Source organism: Copidosoma floridanum, unplaced genomic scaffold (assembly GCF_036245765.1).
Source record: "Copidosoma floridanum isolate Cflo_tuat_1 unplaced genomic scaffold, Cflo_Japanese_pri ptg000001l, whole genome shotgun sequence".
In the NCBI taxonomy this organism is placed as follows: Eukaryota; Metazoa; Arthropoda; class Insecta; order Hymenoptera; family Encyrtidae; genus Copidosoma; species Copidosoma floridanum.
Genome location: NW_028321878.1, coordinates 186,067 through 210,016, shown reverse-complemented (window position 1 = coordinate 210,016; position 23,950 = coordinate 186,067). Strand labels below are relative to the sequence as shown.

Below are 23,950 nucleotides of genomic sequence, written 5' to 3'. Positions count from 1 at the left end.
TAAGTGTTGTTACAATAGTAATAATAATAATAATAATAATAATAATAATAATAATAATAATAGTAATAAAAATAAACATTTTTTACTGTCGATGAAATTTTTGCTTCAAAAGTTGGCTGTTGAAATCTTGTCTAGTTATATCAACCTCGTAGGTACGTTAGCTGCCACTAGTCGGGCTCATAAAGTTATTTAGACTCTCTCTTTCTCTCACCCGTAAGCTCGTTCGTCCAATAACACTCGAGTTTACGATCTTCTTACTCTAAAGTATCGAATTAGACGAAGCGAGTCGAGGTTATGTCCACAGTTGACGACGACGACGTCGACGCTGATGCAGAGGTCACCGAGAGGAGCGCTTTCTTGCGAGATTCGTCGAGATTTATGACTGTCACGTGGCACATGGACATACTTGATACGTTCGTATTATATGTATACCTGTAGGGAGCTTATTCCCCCCCCCCCCTTTTAAGCTCGTGGTCCTTTCTTTCTTTTTTTTGGTGCCTCAGGATCAAGAGGTTTTTTTTCCACCTTTGCTACATAACTGCAGCTTTTTTGTACTTACTCCAATTATGTTTACCCGTGATACAGACAGGTCGCAAACAACCAACCGACAGACTTCCTTTTCTTTCTATTCCTGGCTTTACCTTCACTCTGGCGCTTTTCATTTATTCATCGCCAAAAGTCTCAATTCTCGACCTGGCTTAACACCCGAAGGGCATTGAATATTCAAAAGAAAATCCATCAGGTCACGGCGCTTCCGATGATAAAGCCACTCTCCGCCTCACGCATACTTTGCCTGTACAGGCTCACTCGTCCGTCCGCCATTCGTTTGGATGTCTGTAATATTTATACATGGTGTTGATGGTAGTAAGCGCATGTCTGTACTTGTGTATTACGTGGCGTTAAGTATAAGTCTATGCGTGTTGTTGACCTCTTTGCGGTCAGCTCACCTTTTAAATTCTTTTTTTTTTTTTTTTCCAGGTTTTGTGTGCTCTTTTCAACGAAACTAGGGAGATTTTGTTTAGAAGCCATGTATCATGGGACCACAGACTCCTGAAGTCTATAGGTACTTGCAATTCCGCGCATTTCATTCCCATAAAATTCGACTCTTCGTACACTGTACCTAAATCCAAGTAATCCTTATATTGAAAATAAACATCATAGTTTTTAATTCTCGTCACAAATGTTAATAACGCTTTCATCATGATGCTATTTATCGTTCAAAACTTTTGGGCATTTCATTTTAAAACATTAATAACTACTTAACATGTATTTTGTTAAAAAAAAAATAATAATAATAATTACCGTAACTTTATATCTTCACAGATGTTTAATCGTCGATCAAGTGTTCAGAAAATTTGAAAAGTAATCTGACGAAATGGCATGAAAGTGTTTGACAGGTGTTTCTATTCTGCATAGGTTTTCGTGCTCTGTCTGCAATTTTTCGGACAGGTGGAACAGCGAAATAAATGACGCCCGATCTCACGGTCGCACAGCTGGGGGGGGGGGGGCAGCCCGAAGACGCCACTCGGGGAGCGGGTGGCACCAAAAACACAGGCAGCCCATCGTAATTATTGTACCAATACTTGAGTCAAAATTCGATCCGCGCCCTCAAGTTAGTCACGTATAATATACGCACACAATACATCTATACCTTGGATATGAGTGTATAATATATTGTACTCCACAGTATACCGGCATTCTCATGCACGCGAGCAGAGTCAACTCGCCAGCCCCAGTAGCTTTCTTCTCTCCGCTTCATGCGTGGTCTGGGAGTGAGAATATTCCGACTCTTTCACTTGCTTGCTTCTCTCTGTATTACTTACTTGCATGATATTGCCGAAACTTTGCAAGCGAGCGAAAGGTAAATTAATTGAGTAACTTTTTTAATACCGGCCAGCTCTGCTGCTGCTGCTTCCCCTCGATCGATTCGTTCAGCTGAAAGAACGGCCAACGCACGGGCTCAATTTTAATTGGCTTTTCGAATTTTTGTGGCACGTTCGTGACCACAACCCATCACCCATCGTGCGAGTTTCTATGTGTCTCAAACCCATTGAAAGCCTTAACTTTAACTTCATACAAATATGTTATTGTCAAGTACTTATACAGGCACGGCACACTACGGCGGTCATCAAGGGGGAACAAAATAGAGACCGGTGTATGAATGTAATTGTGTACACGTGGGACAAATAAAGAGAGAGAGAGAGAGAGAGTAGAGCCGTATCTCTTGGGTACGTCGGAGATGTAAAAGACGGATATATATTTATTAGCTGTGGCACTGGTCGCGTGCGCCGTGGGCGAGGTTGCGTGTCTTTGATTGTTTAGCGGGGCTCTGCTTGCCAAGCAATAAATTGCCCTCGCTCCGTTTGGATCGTCGTCATTTCCTCGACAGCCGTACAAAACGCCGGTGACCCCTGGGTTGCGCCCCTTCAAAGTGTAGTATCTGTTCTTATCAGCTTGATATCTGATACATCTCCCATTGGGAGATCAGAATATCGAACTGATTTTTAAAGGTAGGCGGGATGTCTGGGGCTTGCTCCGATCCTGCCACGGGTTGTTGGCACCTTTCCCCCTCCTCTCTCTTTCCCTCGTGCTGTTTTACCTTCTCCTCAAGGGTACAGGTTCATATTTATGCAGTACGCATGACCACAGACGCCACAAACGAATCGTATATCTTCGTTAATCAACGTGTAACAATGTCATGCAACCTGTTGTCAATTTGCAAGGTGACTGTTCAAGGCTTTGCGAATCGTCGAATAACAATATTACTTTGACAAATTTAACAATAATATAAATACGTCCAAATTATTAGCACGTGTTACGCGTCTGCTACACCATCTTGTCACATTATCATTATCACCTGTTCTGTCATCGATACAAAACCCTTTGCTTTTTCAACTCCGGATTAATACACAACGTATCTATTACTTCTAGAGACTATCCTGTGCAGGTAGCATTTTCTTTCTTTTCCCTTGTATATTTTCTAGGCCTATCCAGCCTATAAACCAACCCCTGTACCAACTCATATCACACCAAGCGCGTGTACATCAGCTGTGCCGGCAGTGGCATTTCATTGCAAATTTTGGTTATTGGCATCATTGGATGCAAAGCCGTTTTTCTGTATATAGAAATAAAGTTGGAAGGTTGTACCTGATCTGCTCTTGATTTGCCGATTCCAAGTGACACACCACCAGAGAATCCGTCCAAAGTTAGCGCATAGTTATTTAAGATTTCCTCTTTCTTTTTCTCCCGGTATACCACCTAATAAATAATTTCGTCATTTTTGTTGTTCCGTGCAGGCATAAATTTAATATCATTGGTATAGTAAAACTACTTTATGTTAATTTACATCGCACGCGGCGCAGTGATTTTTTAAACAAGTAAAATTTTATCCGACTCTGACAGTTTTTATAAACTAATCACCAATTGATATAATGTGCATGTATACTTCGTTGCAGGTCACCGTTTGCAGGGTGGCCAAAAGTTTTGCACTTGCAGGGAATTCGAAATACAGTTGAAAGATATTTTCATTGATTCTTTCGATTTATTTAATATGCACAATGTAGACAGTCATAACAATAATAATAATAATAATAATAATAATAATAATAATAATAATAATAATATATGTAGCTGCATCGGTATATCAAACACCTACAGCTTTACGTGCCCATCGAGCATAAGTAGGTACTTATACTTATTTGCTTGCTTATACTTGCCACGCTCTACCGCATGCCCGATATCATTCGGGTGTACCAGAAGGTGCAGATGTACCTACATGTCCGTCTCCTGGCTCACCTATATATACATTTATTCTGTCACTCCCGCGACTATTCTTTTATCATGTGACATCAAAAGGCGGTTATTATGTAAGTACAGCGCGCGGAGTGTGGTGCACGCAGACCCTCGTGGATATCGGTAGTAGTATAGCCATGTATGTAGCACGCGGTTGCACTAAGGGTGCACAAAAATCGGTCGACGCGGCGACGCGCAATCCCAATAACCCTATCGTGCTTCACTACTTTACCCACCGGTGGATGATATACGACGTACAAAATTATGTTTAACCCCTATTACACGGCTGCCAGCTGGTGTTGCGACTTTACGGAAAGGAAATCACTCCGGATTTTTATTTGATGAACAAGTACGAGCGCACGCACCCGCCAAAACCCCTACCGTGGTTACCTCTAAAGATGAGTTGGGCTCAACTTTCACCCCAATTACATAGTCAGAAATTCGCCCTGCCCTATCCTGTCACTCGAGAACTACATGACGCCGGTAACGCGAGAACTGTATACAAGTATACATTAAAGTCGGGTCTTTTGTGCCTGAATTACTCACCCAAGTATAACTTATACCCAAACACCAGTCCAAACTGTCCAAAGTTCAACGACTTGGGTATTAGGTATACATATATACATACTTACATATTTTATTTGGTTATGTTGGGTATGCTGGAAAACGTGATGACATCATGACACTCCTCGAGAACCGTGAATTTTTTGGGTTTAAGGGTATACTACTGGACATCAGCAGCATACATTTGTCCTCTTTTTTTCTCTTCCACTTTTAAAATTGACTAACTTTTCGTGTGCCGTAAGAAAATGGTTTTTTTTTTTTCCCCAGTATTATTGCGGCATTGATACACCTGTGCATACAATTATCTACAATTGTAAGTAACTGTGTGAAATATATTTTTAGAAAATTATTTGATAAAACGGCCTTGGTTATTCGAAATAAATATTAAACTAATAAACACACGATACTTAAAGTCTCAAAATTTTGATTACTTAGTTCTATTCGAGTGTTACAGTTCCGTAAAGTTACGACTTCAAACAAAATGATGGTAAACCCCTAAAGATAAGAAAAAAAATAAAAACCAGGAAAGTGTTACAACCTATTAAGAAGGTGTGCAAATAAAAAATAAGATAATAACTCAGAGATAATTTACATTTGTAAGTTTTTATGATATCGCCCGGTGATGCATAATCCCTTTAATCAGTAGATGGATCAAGTTTGGGGACCGACGTGATGCTATTGTTTTTGTTGTTGTCGGTTAAATGACAACAGCTAACGACACTTGCTTAACTTTAAAGCCTTTTTTTTTTTTTTTTTTTTTTTTTTTCCAAGTTTGTATGATTGTATCCGTAACGGTGGACAAGATTTTGTTTGCAATCCTGGCCCATAAATTACAAATACGTTTGTCGTAAATTTACGTAACATGTCTAATTTTTTCATTTTCGTCTTACATTGAATTACAAACCGATGTTTTTGAAATGGGGTAATGCAAAACTAAAGTGACAGAAAACTCGAATGTTTGAAATGACACCTGCACTGCAAGTTGATGAAAAAAAAAATTTCTGTGCGCATAGGTGGATAAGTACATGTCGAGACGACGATATGAAAGAGTAATTTCTAAAGGCGTTTGAATCAAATGGATTATAACGCGCAACATTTTTTGACGCTCGTTTAACAGCTCCTCGCCCAACTTTTACTTCTTTGTGTTATGCCCGCCGAATAACTTAATTGGAATTTGCCTTGGGTGCGAAGTGAGAAAACGCGGAAGAAAAAGAGAAAAAGTGAGAGATGCTTACGACGTTCTTTTAACGCGAACTAAATTGCTTTCCATTGAACGAAAGCTCAGCGCGGTTCGGTCTTGTGGAGTTTGCGAGTGTATAGGTGTGTGTGTGTGTGTGGAGGGGGGTGCACCTGCTTGAAAATTAAAAAAATACAATATGTGCTCGAAACGAAGCTGCCAAAAATTGCTGAGTTGGCAAAAATTGAGCAATAAGAGTAAAGGTATACGTAATAAACACAAGTGAGACTTGATTTCAAAATACCAAAAAAGTAATAGCCATAAGTGTATGCAAGCCCACAGTTCCTTTATTAAATGCAAGAGTACTACGTCGACACCAAACAAATATACCATGACAGTGAATCTAGCCGCCAAATTCTACACGCTAAATCGTGAAATACCAAATTCTACTTTATGTACCCCTAAAATTAGACCATGCTCGTACCCTTGCACTTTTGGAAGGGTACAAGGTCTATTTATTTGGAGTTACACGATGTATAATTTGGTATTTCGTCCATTTGGAATATTCCATTATGTGCAGAGCCCCTACCCTCAGAGCCTTTTTTAGTGCCACCTGAGTGTGCGCTTACACTCTCTCGGGTACCCCGTCGCCCATCGCATGAAAAAGCACCCCAATGCAAAAGTCAGGTCTTAGGTTTCGGTGAACCAAATTAACGAGTTTGACACGTGTGTCTCATAGTACATACCTACATATACGTAAAATTAAATGTCCGACTATTGCTGCTGTTATACATTCTCCCGCGGAATCTAATATGGCTTGTATGTAGGTCAATCATAGAGATATTATAGATACAGTAGGCAAGCCACCGATTCTTCTGTAAGTGGAAGCGTTAACACGATAAAAAGATATGCAACATCGAGCTACCTCTCTATCTCTCTCTGTGGTCTCTACTGATTGCCTATGCCAACATATACGTAAAACGTCTGTAGCCAATCAGCAGCGAGCACAGAGAGAGATAGAAAGGTAGCTCAGTGTTGCATCTTTTTTAAACGTGTTAACGCTTCCACTTACAGGCTTGCCTACTCTATCTATAATATCTCTATGAGGTCAATGGAAAAAATTTCCTAATGAAGATGGTACTCGAATGATCGGGATAATTTGAGTCGAATGGAAAGCACGCGTATTTAAATCAATTCTTTCACCATAGAAACTAAAATTTAAATAATAACTCCATTAAAAACCATTTACATGTTCACATTGGCATATTGGCTAAATACATATACATACATGTATGTTTGTAAAAAAAAGAAAAAAAAATTCGGGTATTTTTATGTTTCAATGTTTTTATTAAATACAAAAAAGTATGGTTATTTTTTATTCGTCATAAAAATTGACATAAATTGTTGGTTCGACGCTTATCTGTCCTTAAGTTTTTTAAATAGAATTACACAAGCAATATCAAAATAAACTTGTTTAAATTTTCAGTCGTTAATGTTTTTTTTTTTTTAAATGTCAAAGTGTTTACCTACAAGTGAGTAACAAACAAACATACATAGCATCCGAGACTTGTTTGCTTTCTCCGGTAGCGTGAATACGATTTATTGCCCATCTTGACCAGAAATAATGTACTCTAGCTTTCACGGAGTGGGAGCAGAAGTTAATACTCAAGTTTGAGGTGGGGAAAAAAATTGTTATCGCTACATTTCACTTATTCTTGAACATACGATTGGATTTTTTACCTTGTTATAAATTTTGCTGTACGAAATCGGTATATTACACATAATGGTGTATACTTATGATTAAGGTGGCTCCTCACTATAAATCCCACAAGAAGAGTAAGCATACTGCAACACAGCTTTTCATTGGCTGTGGAGGTTCTTGACTAAAAATGGATAGGTACCTATAGTCCCTTCAAAAAAAGTTTAGTCACATCTACACCGTTGACCTATATCGTACAATACAGTGACTCGAGCAGACGTATATATACAAATCTGACAACATAACCCTTGTATGTAAATAATAATAAGCTGACGATAAGTACCTAATAATAAGCCACGGGTGACCAAAGACAAAAAAACTTTAGAAAAAATCTACAAGTTATTTATTAGTGACGAGTAAATACAACCGTGTCCTAACTTTATCGTGATATATTCTATTAATTTTATCTATTAGTCAAAAAAGTACATAAGTCAGCCCCGCATTAAATTATTTTCTTAGTTCAGCGTCTCATTTATTTTTATTATAATTACGATTCCCCACAACTTCTATTCATTTTACGTACAACTTTCTGACCAATTCAAACTACGCGGGCTACCGCTCTTCGGTGTAGCAGACGCCCCACACTTTTCATCTGTTCCGTGACTTGCACAGTTATCTACTATTTTCACAAAATATCCTATAAAATCCATGGTAATGTCCAAGTACCTGAATGTCGTTGGAAAGATTCTGATTTTTTCTATCTGCTACATAGTTTTCTATTAAGAACTACAGTATCTTTGCTGAGATATCATACAACCTGCGCCACCAATTTGACGACCCTCCATAAGAGGCTATGTTATAGAGTCTATTTTCCAGTTAGTTTTTTTCAACAATTTTGGTGGTGACGAGGTCTAAAATTTTGGGAAAAGACTCCTTGCACCTTCAAGAATCATTCTTTAAAATATCATTTAATACTCCAGTGTTTTGATTTAGTGAGGAGCCACCTTAAATGACTAATCTCTTATATTCTGTTGTCATGATGGAGACAACGACATGACGTGTATGTTCCACCTTGTCCTATGTTCATGGGGATAAAAAAAAAAAAAAAAAAAGAAATCGCTGATTTTGGAAAGAAAAAACTAATCCCTCAAGCATCTGTTGCTTAACCGTAGTATAACTACTTACGTAACTATATTGGTGTTCCCTTTTTTCACACGCATCCTGTAGGTATAACCCCCGTACCTACACTTTAAAATCAAAGCAGGGCTGTTGCAAAAAAGCAGGGAAACGCTAAGCAAAGTATGAAACTGGCAAAGAGTAAAACTAAAGAAGGAGAGAGAGATAGAAGGAAGATGCGCGTGCTTGAACCACGAGGCGTGGCGTGTACTACAAGGTATTCTTAACTTGCCTTTGTGACCATCAACAGCTCGAGCTTTTGAACTTTGCCTGCCGTCGGCAGCTCGATAGAGAACCGGGAGAGGAAAAAAAAAAAAATAAAATACGCGGTAACAACGAAAGCACCTCCGCATAGAAAGGGAGAGATCGATCGCTAAGGGTGCATCTCTCTTCTTCTTTTCCCATCAAAGAGAGACTAACGCAGTTAAAGCGTATATACCTACCACTATTTGATTTGTAGTCTTTACAGCAATGACGAGTCGCGCGCATGATAAAATTATCAAACATATATATTCCCCGCGTTTCTGACTTTTTTTGCTCCATCATTCTGTAATTAATCGACGTACTTATACATACTTCTTGAAAGAGTTGAATGAGTTGATAATCGGGTTACGTGGCTGACGCACTTGGGCTGCTGTTCATTTGCAGCATTGAGCCGGGACGAAACTTGAAGACGAAAAAACGACTGATGTATATACATTAGAAAAACGCTACTTATTTTGTTTCCTTTCACTCATCCTCAACTTTTTGCCGTTTGTCGGCAAGTTTTGATATTAGTTAGTTAATTAAAAATAAACGTTTTTTTTCTTCCTGTTACAATTGACCGAGTGACATAAACAGCTCGGGTGCACGGCGCACGGTTGCACTAATTGTTGATTATCTCTCAAGTATCATTTTATGTCAGTTCACGTTGTATTCGGAAGTAGCAATTCGACAATAATGTCGAACATTCTTGTGGAACAATATTACATGGGCAGCCCTGGGGCTTGCCTACTGAGAAATAAAATTCATTTTGATGATAATTCGATGTTATTATAATTATAATTATAATTATATGAACTGCTGGCTTGGTCATGCGTAAGTACGTAAAATGCCGTGACAAAAAGGTTCGCAAAAAATGAACGACCGGAGAGTGCACACTGTAATAATTATGATTATGATGATGAATCAACCTACCAGTATAGATTGTAATAATTTAATCTGAGCAAAGCGCGAGACTGGTCGTGGACGTCGTGGTGGTGGATATTGTTCAAGTAATTTCAGAGGCAAAAAGGTGGAACGCTCAGCTAATCTATAGCGCACCGCTCTTATATCGGATTTTACCCGCGCAGACCAGAAGGAATTCAATTTGCGTGCGAGTGTTACTACGGCGAAACGCAGCGTCACGATTTTCGAGCACGGTCGCCCTCTTCGACCCTAGTTTCTCCTACGCCCTCCTCCTTCGACTTTTTGCCCCGCAAGCTCGGCCGAGGGATGCACCAAGAGAAAGAGACGCAAGATAAATAAGTAATAAGGCAGCAGACGAGAACCTACGCCCAATTTGAATTTCTAGGTATACGCCTAACATCTAGCTTTAATGAGAGTAACAGACCATGCGCGGTGCTCTGTGAGCTTTCTCTCTCTTTCCGTTTCTTCCCTTCAAACTCTAACTAATTATTCCTCTTTTTTACCTCTTACATAAAACGAAACGCGTCTCGTGCATATTAATAAATTTTCATTACCGACGCTACGTACTTTACTTTACTTGAGAGTTTGAAATTATGGAATCTATGAAAAGTGCACGATGCCAGCTCAAAGGCCTGTTTGAAGCATTCAAAACTGAGTACATTACCGAATCTGGATATTAATGATTCAACTTTAACAAATCAAAGTTTTTTTTTACAATATTTGAAACTGGTCCATGTTTATCGTTTCCTATGGTACAAGCATGTTAGATTATATGAATTACTTTTGCCAATACTACCAAAATGAAAAAATTATTCGAAAGAGAGCGAGGGAACTGTTGTTTAAATAGTCATTCAAAAATATTGTAGTATTTAATCATTTTTCAACTAGGTATCGACGACAGAGTGCACAAAATTATTGTTGGAATAATGTATAATATATGCACCCGTATTTCATCTGTTATGTTGCCAGATAAATATACAAAAGATAAAAAGATGGGTCGTTAATATGTGGGTAAGGATTAGGTATTAGATACCATCGTATGATGTAACCATAAGGTGCGGACTGCGTAGCGTATAGTAGCACAGTAACCAGCATCAGTTGCACGAGAGAGAGAGAGAGAGAGAGAGAGAACTGCCAATGGAAAGGCAAGCTCAGTGAGTTTCGTCTGTTTTGGTGTGGTCGACGCCAGGCACACACAGTGAGTTTCCCCATGCACATGTGTTTGAGCTCTCTTCCTCCCTTTATTCGCGGATTGGCAGAAAGCCAGGAGCCTATAGCGGCAGTGGCACATGGAAACACGTGTTCAAGATTAGCCGACCGACAGGTGCTACGGCCTGGCTCGCGCTGTCCCTCGTCCCAGCCATAATACCTTGGTTGTTCGAGCTTACGCGTGCCCTCTGATGCCTCTTTTCTCTCTCTCACGTTTGTGGATTTCGAAATGGAGGTAGGTAACGACTCGAGCCTGCCAGTCAAATGGCAAAGCGAGAGGCTGCCTCTCTGCAGCTGCTCGCGCGTCGTATGCATGTGCAGATACGTATACCTGTGTTCTTTACAGCTAATACACAGTTATCACTGCTGTTGTCGTTCAGAGTGGCGCATATTATTTTATTGCTGTCGGTACACAACTTATAGACTTATTTATGTAAAAGTCAAGTTCAATGCTCACAATTAATGCCGATTAATGCTTTCATCAAAGGGCCGATGGATTAGGTTTGCGAGTCAAAAGTTTCCCGTTTGTAGTGAAAATTTACCCAAGTACTTATACCTGCAGTGGAGGAAAAGTTGGAACAATATTCTAATGAAAGTAGAGAGCAGCCTTTGGCATACTCCGACACTTACTTTTTTTTTTCTTTCGGTCTCGTAGGATGATGCTTTCACCACGCTGATATAAGATACGATTTTTTTTTCTTCTACTCCATAAAGGGTGGGAAGAAAGACGCGCCAGAAACTCGAGTCCTGTTTGTCCAAAGAGATGAGAAGGCAAAAAAATCCGGATAAATTGGTTTTTCGCTTGAACTGGGAGACAGAACGTCAGCAAAGTCTCGCTCTCTTGTTATACTCGCGTACCGACGACCGAGCCAAACTCTTTAGGGGAGGAGAAGAAAAATGAGAGACCAGCCAAACGTAATAGTACACGTGGATGCCGACTGAGCGTCCTTTGTCCATTGAAACGCAAACCTCTCAAATTAGTCTGTAAATCTCTAGGACAGGCCCAGAGTAGTAACGCAAGCTCGAATGCAAGGGTACGTATGTATTAAAAAAAAAAAAAAAAAAAAAAAAAAAAAAAAAGTGAAGTCTACTTTCACTTTCCCTCGAACGACAATGTCAACTTTCTGCCAGAAGCAGAAGCGCCAGAAGGAGTGAGTGAAGAAAAGAGCCAAAAAAAAATTCTGCGAGTCGAGTTCTATTCAGACTTTAAGAGTCTAGCTGCTTCCTTTCTTACTAGTTCGATTCCTCAGGATAGCGCCTCAAGCCCGTGGCAGAAAACCTACGATCGTAAGCCACTTTCGGGCTGTAGGACATATATAATGCTCGTAAAGACCGCCGTACGCGTGCGCTGTCTTTTTTTTCTACTTAACGACTTGAGGACTCGTTATTAAATAAATCATCGTTGTTCTAGGCCTATAGTCTTGACAGCTTTTTAGAACTTAGATTCAAAAGATTTCCGAATATACGTGGGCTCTTATAATAAAGTCTTTGCAAATTTAAAGGCAAATTATTACACTAATGTTTTCAAAGTATGAAAAAGTTGTAACATAGGAATACATGTGTTGACATTTCATGAAAACATATTTTGATTACGTTTCACATATAAAGTTTATTGTATTATCATTACGATAATGAAGAGTATTAAATTAAGAGCAAGATAAAATAGTAACTGATGTTTGCCAAGTGGATGCTTGGATCAGAAAATTCAAATGATCATCGCGTGGTTATTAAAAACTATTTTAATCACTACCATCGAGTTGACTGTTTCCCTATCCTTGGTTGTTGGACGAATACTGAGATCTGAAATTGCTATCCAGTTCAGTTCCTTCACCTGAGTTGTTTTTTCGGGATCGGGAGAAGAATTTGAGAAAAGTTTTATGTATCTGTTGTACATGTGACTTTTATCTTTGCTCATTGCATTGACAGACAGACTCTCCGTGAGATCCAAATTTAACGTCAGATTCTCCTGATGCTCGACATCCATTTTCAAGAATTATTATTGTATTTACCGGTACAATTGGTTTGGAAGTGCGGAAAAAGTCTGCAACATCCTGCTCGGTCACTCTGTCCTCTCATGTGCAAACAATGCATCCCAATATTGTTGCTGTTCCAAAAATCGTTATTTCTGAAATTCCTACTTTCTCTCATTCGACCACCAATTCCCTTACCTATGTTATTGTTGCGTCGCAATGGGTCTCTGTTTCCTCTACTGTTGTTGTCGAATCGATTAGCTTCACCGAATCTGTTTCCACGGTCATGTGTTTTTGATCGAATCCAAAGAACTGCATCGACGGTTGTCGAACATGGCAAGCCCCTCACCCTGATCACGCAGTCCTCATCGCCGTGGTCATCCTTTTCGCTTGTCATTTTGATAACTTGAGAATCGACTCCTTCTGGTCTCAATGAACAAACGATCTCCGAATTGATGGGGGTTTGGTACCGTGCAGGGAACTGTAAAAGGTACTTGAATCGCTTCAGAGTATTCTCTCGCTCAACGTTGTCTGAAATACAACACGGCGACCGGTACCCGTGCGAGAGAGCTGCCGATTCCGCGACTACTATTCGTACTACCGCGCGGCCCGACCGTGAGAATCGTCAGAGTCACTGTCGTCACTGGATTCATTAAAATAATATCTACACGTACAATCGTAGAGGTCATGAAAACGTGTAATTTTATTTTTCATACATAACCATTTATGTATCTACGTACAGACTTATTTATTACGTACATTGAGCGAGTCAGCTTTGATGTACCTGCAGGTTGCTTTTAGATATAGCCAGGGTATAATTCAAGTGCTCAAAGGGAAGTACTGATAGGGATAGGCCCTTAGAGAGGCTCTGCATTGCGGCTGCTCCTCCAGGACTACTGGGCTACCGCATGCCGCAAGAGGTTCGTCTCCAGGAGAAACGACGGAGGAAGACGGATGGCCCACTTCCGTTTTAATTAATATACAGGCCATGTTCTTACCTGTTGGTTAACTCATGAGCGTATTCCCCTAACGTGACTGAATGACCGTCACCTTACTGCATTGCTTTTGCTCTCCGTAAAAGATATCTCACGAGAGGAAACGCGACGACAAATTGTTCAGTGAGTAGAAAATCACAGCGTACTCTGTTACGAAAAAATGAACAGAATAATCTTGTAAAATGTACACTGAATGTACGTACGTTTAGCCACGAGAAAATATAAAAAATAACCCATTGTTAGACTGAACACGAGGGTGACACGGGAGACGGACGGGGCGACTGAAAACGGAGAGGAGAAGAGTCGAGGCACGAGAGTGATCGACCGGTGGTAATTAGCGAGTTATGAAAGCGCGCGCGCGGTGGTACGAGATCGTGGCCGAAAGAGCAAAGTGCACGTCTGCCAGCCGGAATCTCGCCGGTGCGATGTATCACTGTCATCGAGGCGGCACGCCGCCAAATTGTTATCGCGCTCGAGGAAAGCGCCGAGCATTTTGGCCCCTTGGGTCGAGGACAACAACGACGACGACTACTACTATGACAGTCCTGATGGCAAAGGGCCGTCCGAACCTACGGTTAATTATAATAATAGCTGCACATCGCATGGTGACAGATATCTCCGGTTCGCACTCTGATCGATCATAACGATAATTACCGTCACGATACCTCGAACTTCCATGATTAGCGCATGGAAACGGTTATGGTTACATCATACGATGGTATCTAATACCTAATCCTTACCCACATATTAACGACCCATCTTTTTATCTTTTGTATATTTATCTGGCAACATAACAGATGAAATACGGGTGCATATATTATACATTATTCCAACAATAATTTTGTGCACTCTGTCGTCGATACCTAGTTGAAAAATGATTAAATACTACAATATTTTTGAATGACTATTTAAACAACAGTTCCCTCGCTCTCTTTCGAATAATTTTTTCATTTTGGTAGTATTGGCAAAAGTAATTCATATAATCTAACATGCTTGTACCATAGGAAACGATAAACATGGACCAGTTTCAAATATTGTAAAAAAAAACTTTGATTTGTTAAAGTTGAATCATTAATATCCAGATTCGGTAATGTACTCAGTTTTGAATGCTTCAAACAGGCCTTTGAGCTGGCATCGTGCACTTTTCATAGATTCCATAATTTCAAACTCTCAAGTAAAGTAAAGTACGTAGCGTCGGTAATGAAAATTTATTAATATGCACGAGACGCGTTTCGTTTTATGTAAGAGGTAAAAAAGAGGAATAATTAGTTAGAGTTTGAAGGGAAGAAACGGAAAGAGAGAGAAAGCTCACAGAGCACCGCGCATGGTCTGTTACTCTCATTAAAGCTAGATGTTAGGCGTATACCTAGAAATTCAAATTGGGCGTAGGTTCTCGTCTGCTGCCTTATTACTTATTTATCTTGCGTCTCTTTCTCTTGGTGCATCCCTCGGCCGAGCTTGCGGGGCAAAAAGTCGAAGGAGGAGGGCGTAGGAGAAACTAGGGTCGAAGAGGGCGACCGTGCTCGAAAATCGTGACGCTGCGTTTCGCCGTAGTAACACTCGCACGCAAATTGAATTCCTTCTGGTCTGCGCGGGTAAAATCCGATATAAGAGCGGTGCGCTATAGATTAGCTGAGCGTTCCACCTTTTTGCCTCTGAAATTACTTGAACAATATCCACCACCACGACGTCCACGACCAGTCTCGCGCTTTGCTCAGATTAAATTATTACAATCTATACTGGTAGGTTGATTCATCATCATAATCATAATTATTACAGTGTGCACTCTCCGGTCGTTCATTTTTTGCGAACCTTTTTGTCACGGCATTTTACGTACTTACGCATGACCAAGCCAGCAGTTCATATAATTATAATTATAATTATAATAACATCGAATTATCATCAAAATGAATTTTATTTCTCAGTAGGCAAGCCCCAGGGCTGCCCATGTAATATTGTTCCACAAGAATGTTCGACATTATTGTCGAATTGCTACTTCCGAATACAACGTGAACTGACATAAAATGATACTTGAGAGATAATCAACAATTAGTGCAACCGTGCGCCGTGCACCCGAGCTGTTTATGTCACTCGGTCAATTGTAACAGGAAGAAAAAAAACGTTTATTTTTAATTAACTAACTAATATCAAAACTTGCCGACAAACGGCAAAAAGTTGAGGATGAGTGAAAGGAAACAAAATAAGTAGCGTTTTTCTAATGTATATACATCAGTCGTTTTTTCGTCTTCAAGTTTCGTCCCGGCTCAATGCTGCAAATGAACAGCAGCCCAAGTGCGTCAGCCACGTAACCCGATTATCAACTCATTCAACTCTTTCAAGAAGTATGTATAAGTACGTCGATTAATTACAGAATGATGGAGCAAAAAAAGTCAGAAACGCGGGGAATATATATGTTTGATAATTTTATCATGCGCGCGACTCGTCATTGCTGTAAAGACTACAAATCAAATAGTGGTAGGTATATACGCTTTAACTGCGTTAGTCTCTCTTTGATGGGAAAAGAAGAAGAGAGATGCACCCTTAGCGATCGATCTCTCCCTTTCTATGCGGAGGTGCTTTCGTTGTTACCGCGTATTTTATTTTTTTTTTTTTCCTCTCCCGGTTCTCTATCGAGCTGCCGACGGCAGGCAAAGTTCAAAAGCTCGAGCTGTTGATGGTCACAAAGGCAAGTTAAGAATACCTTGTAGTACACGCCACGCCTCGTGGTTCAAGCACGCGCATCTTCCTTCTATCTCTCTCTCCTTCTTTAGTTTTACTCTTTGCCAGTTTCATACTTTGCTTAGCGTTTCCCTGCTTTTTTGCAACAGCCCTGCTTTGATTTTAAAGTGTAGGTACGGGGGTTATACCTACAGGATGCGTGTGAAAAAAGGGAACACCAATATAGTTACGTAAGTAGTTATACTACGGTTAAGCAACAGATGCTTGAGGGATTAGTTTTTTCTTTCCAAAATCAGCGATTTCTTTTTTTTTTTTTTTTTTTATCCCCATGAACATAGGACAAGGTGGAACATACACGTCATGTCGTTGTCTCCATCATGACAACAGAATATAAGAGATTAGTCATTTAAGGTGGCTCCTCACTAAATCAAAACACTGGAGTATTAAATGATATTTTAAAGAATGATTCTTGAAGGTGCAAGGAGTCTTTTCCCAAAATTTTAGACCTCGTCACCACCAAAATTGTTGAAAAAAACTAACTGGAAAATAGACTCTATAACATAGCCTCTTATGGAGGGTCGTCAAATTGGTGGCGCAGGTTGTATGATATCTCAGCAAAGATACTGTAGTTCTTAATAGAAAACTATGTAGCAGATAGAAAAAATCAGAATCTTTCCAACGACATTCAGGTACTTGGACATTACCATGGATTTTATAGGATATTTTGTGAAAATAGTAGATAACTGTGCAAGTCACGGAACAGATGAAAAGTGTGGGGCGTCTGCTACACCGAAGAGCGGTAGCCCGCGTAGTTTGAATTGGTCAGAAAGTTGTACGTAAAATGAATAGAAGTTGTGGGGAATCGTAATTATAATAAAAATAAATGAGACGCTGAACTAAGAAAATAATTTAATGCGGGGCTGACTTATGTACTTTTTTGACTAATAGATAAAATTAATAGAATATATCACGATAAAGTTAGGACACGGTTGTATTTACTCGTCACTAATAAATAACTTGTAGATTTTTTCTAAAGTTTTTTTGTCTTTGGTCACCCGTGGCTTATTATTAGGTACTTATCGTCAGCTTATTATTATTTACATACAAGGGTTATGTTGTCAGATTTGTATATATACGTCTGCTCGAGTCACTGTATTGTACGATATAGGTCAACGGTGTAGATGTGACTAAACTTTTTTTGAAGGGACTATAGGTACCTATCCATTTTTAGTCAAGAACCTCCACAGCCAATGAAAAGCTGTGTTGCAGTATGCTTACTCTTCTTGTGGGATTTATAGTGAGGAGCCACCTTAATCATAAGTATACACCATTATGTGTAATATACCGATTTCGTACAGCAAAATTTATAACAAGGTAAAAAATCCAATCGTATGTTCAAGAATAAGTGAAATGTAGCGATAACAATTTTTTTCCCCACCTCAAACTTGAGTATTAACTTCTGCTCCCACTCCGTGAAAGCTAGAGTACATTATTTCTGGTCAAGATGGGCAATAAATCGTATTCACGCTACCGGAGAAAGCAAACAAGTCTCGGATGCTATGTATGTTTGTTTGTTACTCACTTGTAGGTAAACACTTTGACATTTAAAAAAAAAAAAACATTAACGACTGAAAATTTAAACAAGTTTATTTTGATATTGCTTGTGTAATTCTATTTAAAAAACTTAAGGACAGATAAGCGTCGAACCAACAATTTATGTCAATTTTTATGACGAATAAAAAATAACCATACTTTTTTGTATTTAATAAAAACATTGAAACATAAAAATACCCGAATTTTTTTTTCTTTTTTTTACAAACATACATGTATGTATATGTATTTAGCCAATATGCCAATGTGAACATGTAAATGGTTTTTAATGGAGTTATTATTTAAATTTTAGTTTCTATGGTGAAAGAATTGATTTAAATACGCGTGCTTTCCATTCGACTCAAATTATCCCGATCATTCGAGTACCATCTTCATTAGGAAATTTTTTCCATTGACCTCATAGAGATATTATAGATAGAGTAGGCAAGCCTGTAAGTGGAAGCGTTAACACGTTTAAAAAAGATGCAACACTGAGCTACCTTTCTATCTCTCTCTGTGCTCGCTGCTGATTGGCTACAGACGTTTTACGTATATGTTGGCATAGGCAATCAGTAGAGACCACAGAGAGAGATAGAGAGGTAGCTCGATGTTGCATATCTTTTTATCGTGTTAACGCTTCCACTTACAGAAGAATCGGTGGCTTGCCTACTGTATCTATAATATCTCTATGATTGACCTACATACAAGCCATATTAGATTCCGCGGGAGAATGTATAACAGCAGCAATAGTCGGACATTTAATTTTACGTATATGTAGGTATGTACTATGAGACACACGTGTCAAACTCGTTAATTTGGTTCACCGAAACCTAAGACCTGACTTTTGCATTGGGGTGCTTTTTCATGCGATGGGCGACGGGGTACCCGAGAGAGTGTAAGCGCACACTCAGGTGGCACTAAAAAAGGCTCTGAGGGTAGGGGCTCTGCACATAATGGAATATTCCAAATGGACGAAATACCAAATTATACATCGTGTAACTCCAAATAAATAGACCTTGTACCCTTCCAAAAGTGCAAGGGTACGAGCATGGTCTAATTTTAGGGGTACATAAAGTAGAATTTGGTATTTCACGATTTAGCGTGTAGAATTTGGCGGCTAGATTCACTGTCATGGTATATTTGTTTGGTGTCGACGTAGTACTCTTGCATTTAATAAAGGAACTGTGGGCTTGCATACACTTATGGCTATTACTTTTTTGGTATTTTAAAATCAAGTCTCACTTGTGTTTATTACGTATACCTTTACTCTTATTGCTCAATTTTTGCCAACTCAGCAATTTTTGGCAGCTTCGTTTCGAGCACATATTGTATTTTTTTAATTTTCAAGCAGGTGCACCCCCCTCCACACACACACACACACCTATACACTCGCAAACTCCACAAGACCGAACCGCGCTGAGCTTTCGTTCAATGGAAAGCAATTTAGTTCGCGTTAAAAGAACGTCGTAAGCATCTCTCACTTTTTCTCTTTTTCTTCCGCGTTTTCTCACTTCGCACCCAAGGCAAATTCCAATTAAGTTATTCGGCGGGCATAACACAAAGAAGTAAAAGTTGGGCGAGGAGCTGTTAAACGAGCGTCAAAAAATGTTGCGCGTTATAATCCATTTGATTCAAACGCCTTTAGAAATTACTCTTTCATATCGTCGTCTCGACATGTACTTATCCACCTATGCGCACAGAAATTTTTTTTTTCATCAACTTGCAGTGCAGGTGTCATTTCAAACATTCGAGTTTTCTGTCACTTTAGTTTTGCATTACCCCATTTCAAAAACATCGGTTTGTAATTCAATGTAAGACGAAAATGAAAAAATTAGACATGTTACGTAAATTTACGACAAACGTATTTGTAATTTATGGGCCAGGATTGCAAACAAAATCTTGTCCACCGTTACGGATACAATCATACAAACTTGGAAAAAAAAAAAAAAAAAAAAAAAAAGGCTTTAAAGTTAAGCAAGTGTCGTTAGCTGTTGTCATTTAACCGACAACAACAAAAACAATAGCATCACGTCGGTCCCCAAACTTGATCCATCTACTGATTAAAGGGATTATGCATCACCGGGCGATATCATAAAAACTTACAAATGTAAATTATCTCTGAGTTATTATCTTATTTTTTATTTGCACACCTTCTTAATAGGTTGTAACACTTTCCTGGTTTTTATTTTTTTTCTTATCTTTAGGGGTTTACCATCATTTTGTTTGAAGTCGTAACTTTACGGAACTGTAACACTCGAATAGAACTAAGTAATCAAAATTTTGAGACTTTAAGTATCGTGTGTTTATTAGTTTAATATTTATTTCGAATAACCAAGGCCGTTTTATCAAATAATTTTCTAAAAATATATTTCACACAGTTACTTACAATTGTAGATAATTGTATGCACAGGTGTATCAATGCCGCAATAATACTGGGGAAAAAAAAAAAACCATTTTCTTACGGCACACGAAAAGTTAGTCAATTTTAAAAGTGGAAGAGAAAAAAAGAGGACAAATGTATGCTGCTGATGTCCAGTAGTATACCCTTAAACCCAAAAAATTCACGGTTCTCGAGGAGTGTCATGATGTCATCACGTTTTCCAGCATACCCAACATAACCAAATAAAATATGTAAGTATGTATATATGTATACCTAATACCCAAGTCGTTGAACTTTGGACAGTTTGGACTGGTGTTTGGGTATAAGTTATACTTGGGTGAGTAATTCAGGCACAAAAGACCCGACTTTAATGTATACTTGTATACAGTTCTCGCGTTACCGGCGTCATGTAGTTCTCGAGTGACAGGATAGGGCAGGGCGAATTTCTGACTATGTAATTGGGGTGAAAGTTGAGCCCAACTCATCTTTAGAGGTAACCACGGTAGGGGTTTTGGCGGGTGCGTGCGCTCGTACTTGTTCATCAAATAAAAATCCGGAGTGATTTCCTTTCCGTAAAGTCGCAACACCAGCTGGCAGCCGTGTAATAGGGGTTAAACATAATTTTGTACGTCGTATATCATCCACCGGTGGGTAAAGTAGTGAAGCACGATAGGGTTATTGGGATTGCGCGTCGCCGCGTCGACCGATTTTTGTGCACCCTTAGTGCAACCGCGTGCTACATACATGGCTATACTACTACCGATATCCACGAGGGTCTGCGTGCACCACACTCCGCGCGCTGTACTTACATAATAACCGCCTTTTGATGTCACATGATAAAAGAATAGTCGCGGGAGTGACAGAATAAATGTATATATAGGTGAGCCAGGAGACGGACATGTAGGTACATCTGCACCTTCTGGTACACCCGAATGATATCGGGCATGCGGTAGAGCGTGGCAAGTATAAGCAAGCAAATAAGTATAAGTACCTACTTATGCTCGATGGGCACGTAAAGCTGTAGGTGTTTGATATACCGATGCAGCTACATATATTATTATTATTATTATTATTATTATTATTATTATTATTATTATTATTGTTATGACTGTCTACATTGTGCATATTAAATAAATCGAAAGAATCAATGAAAATATCTTTCAACTGTATTTCGAATTCCCTGCAAGTGCAAAACTTTTGGCCACCCTGCAAACGGTGACCTGCAACGAAGTATACATGCACATTATATCAATTGGTGATTAGTTTATAAAAACTGTCAGAGTCGGATAAAATTTTACTTGTTTAAAAAATCACTGCGCCGCGTGCGATGTAAATTAACATAAAGTAGTTTTACTATACCAATGATATTAAATTTATGCCTGCACGGAACAACAAAAATGACGAAATTATTTATTAGGTGGTATACCGGGAGAAAAAGAAAGAGGAAATCTTAAATAACTATGCGCTAACTTTGGACGGATTCTCTGGTGGTGTGTCACTTGGAATCGGCAAATCAAGAGCAGATCAGGTACAACCTTCCAACTTTATTTCTATATACAGAAAAACGGCTTTGCATCCAATGATGCCAATAACCAAAATTTGCAATGAAATGCCACTGCCGGCACAGCTGATGTACACGCGCTTGGTGTGATATGAGTTGGTACAGGGGTTGGTTTATAGGCTGGATAGGCCTAGAAAATATACAAGGGAAAAGAAAGAAAATGCTACCTGCACAGGATAGTCTCTAGAAGTAATAGATACGTTGTGTATTAATCCGGAGTTGAAAAAGCAAAGGGTTTTGTATCGATGACAGAACAGGTGATAATGATAATGTGACAAGATGGTGTAGCAGACGCGTAACACGTGCTAATAATTTGGACGTATTTATATTATTGTTAAATTTGTCAAAGTAATATTGTTATTCGACGATTCGCAAAGCCTTGAACAGTCACCTTGCAAATTGACAACAGGTTGCATGACATTGTTACACGTTGATTAACGAAGATATACGATTCGTTTGTGGCGTCTGTGGTCATGCGTACTGCATAAATATGAACCTGTACCCTTGAGGAGAAGGTAAAACAGCACGAGGGAAAGAGAGAGGAGGGGGAAAGGTGCCAACAACCCGTGGCAGGATCGGAGCAAGCCCCAGACATCCCGCCTACCTTTAAAAATCAGTTCGATATTCTGATCTCCCAATGGGAGATGTATCAGATATCAAGCTGATAAGAACAGATACTACACTTTGAAGGGGCGCAACCCAGGGGTCACCGGCGTTTTGTACGGCTGTCGAGGAAATGACGACGATCCAAACGGAGCGAGGGCAATTTATTGCTTGGCAAGCAGAGCCCCGCTAAACAATCAAAGACACGCAACCTCGCCCACGGCGCACGCGACCAGTGCCACAGCTAATAAATATATATCCGTCTTTTACATCTCCGACGTACCCAAGAGATACGGCTCTACTCTCTCTCTCTCTCTCTCTTTATTTGTCCCACGTGTACACAATTACATTCATACACCGGTCTCTATTTTGTTCCCCCTTGATGACCGCCGTAGTGTGCCGTGCCTGTATAAGTACTTGACAATAACATATTTGTATGAAGTTAAAGTTAAGGCTTTCAATGGGTTTGAGACACATAGAAACTCGCACGATGGGTGATGGGTTGTGGTCACGAACGTGCCACAAAAATTCGAAAAGCCAATTAAAATTGAGCCCGTGCGTTGGCCGTTCTTTCAGCTGAACGAATCGATCGAGGGGAAGCAGCAGCAGCAGAGCTGGCCGGTATTAAAAAAGTTACTCAATTAATTTACCTTTCGCTCGCTTGCAAAGTTTCGGCAATATCATGCAAGTAAGTAATACAGAGAGAAGCAAGCAAGTGAAAGAGTCGGAATATTCTCACTCCCAGACCACGCATGAAGCGGAGAGAAGAAAGCTACTGGGGCTGGCGAGTTGACTCTGCTCGCGTGCATGAGAATGCCGGTATACTGTGGAGTACAATATATTATACACTCATATCCAAGGTATAGATGTATTGTGTGCGTATATTATACGTGACTAACTTGAGGGCGCGGATCGAATTTTGACTCAAGTATTGGTACAATAATTACGATGGGCTGCCTGTGTTTTTGGTGCCACCCGCTCCCCGAGTGGCGTCTTCGGGCTGCCCCCCCCCCCAGCTGTGCGACCGTGAGATCGGGCGTCATTTATTTCGCTGTTCCACCTGTCCGAAAAATTGCAGACAGAGCACGAAAACCTATGCAGAATAGAAACACCTGTCAAACACTTTCATGCCATTTCGTCAGATTACTTTTCAAATTTTCTGAACACTTGATCGACGATTAAACATCTGTGAAGATATAAAGTTACGGTAATTATTATTATTATTTTTTTTTTAACAAAATACATGTTAAGTAGTTATTAATGTTTTAAAATGAAATGCCCAAAAGTTTTGAACGATAAATAGCATCATGATGAAAGCGTTATTAACATTTGTGACGAGAATTAAAAACTATGATGTTTATTTTCAAGATAAGGATTACTTGGATTTA

At 39.5% G+C, this 23,950-nt stretch overlaps 1 protein-coding gene and 2 pseudogenes across 15 annotated transcripts in view; 2 read left to right on the top strand and 1 right to left on the bottom strand.

Annotated features, from left to right (window-relative positions):
• LOC106643102 (CUGBP Elav-like family member 1) overlaps positions 1-23,950 on the top strand; it is a 218,151-nt gene that overhangs the window by 60,768 nt on the left and 133,433 nt on the right. The window lies entirely within an intron of this gene.
• On the top strand, positions 2,408-2,577 carry LOC149375970 (U2 spliceosomal RNA; annotated as a pseudogene).
• LOC111643980 (U2 spliceosomal RNA) lies at positions 22,497-22,666 on the bottom strand (annotated as a pseudogene).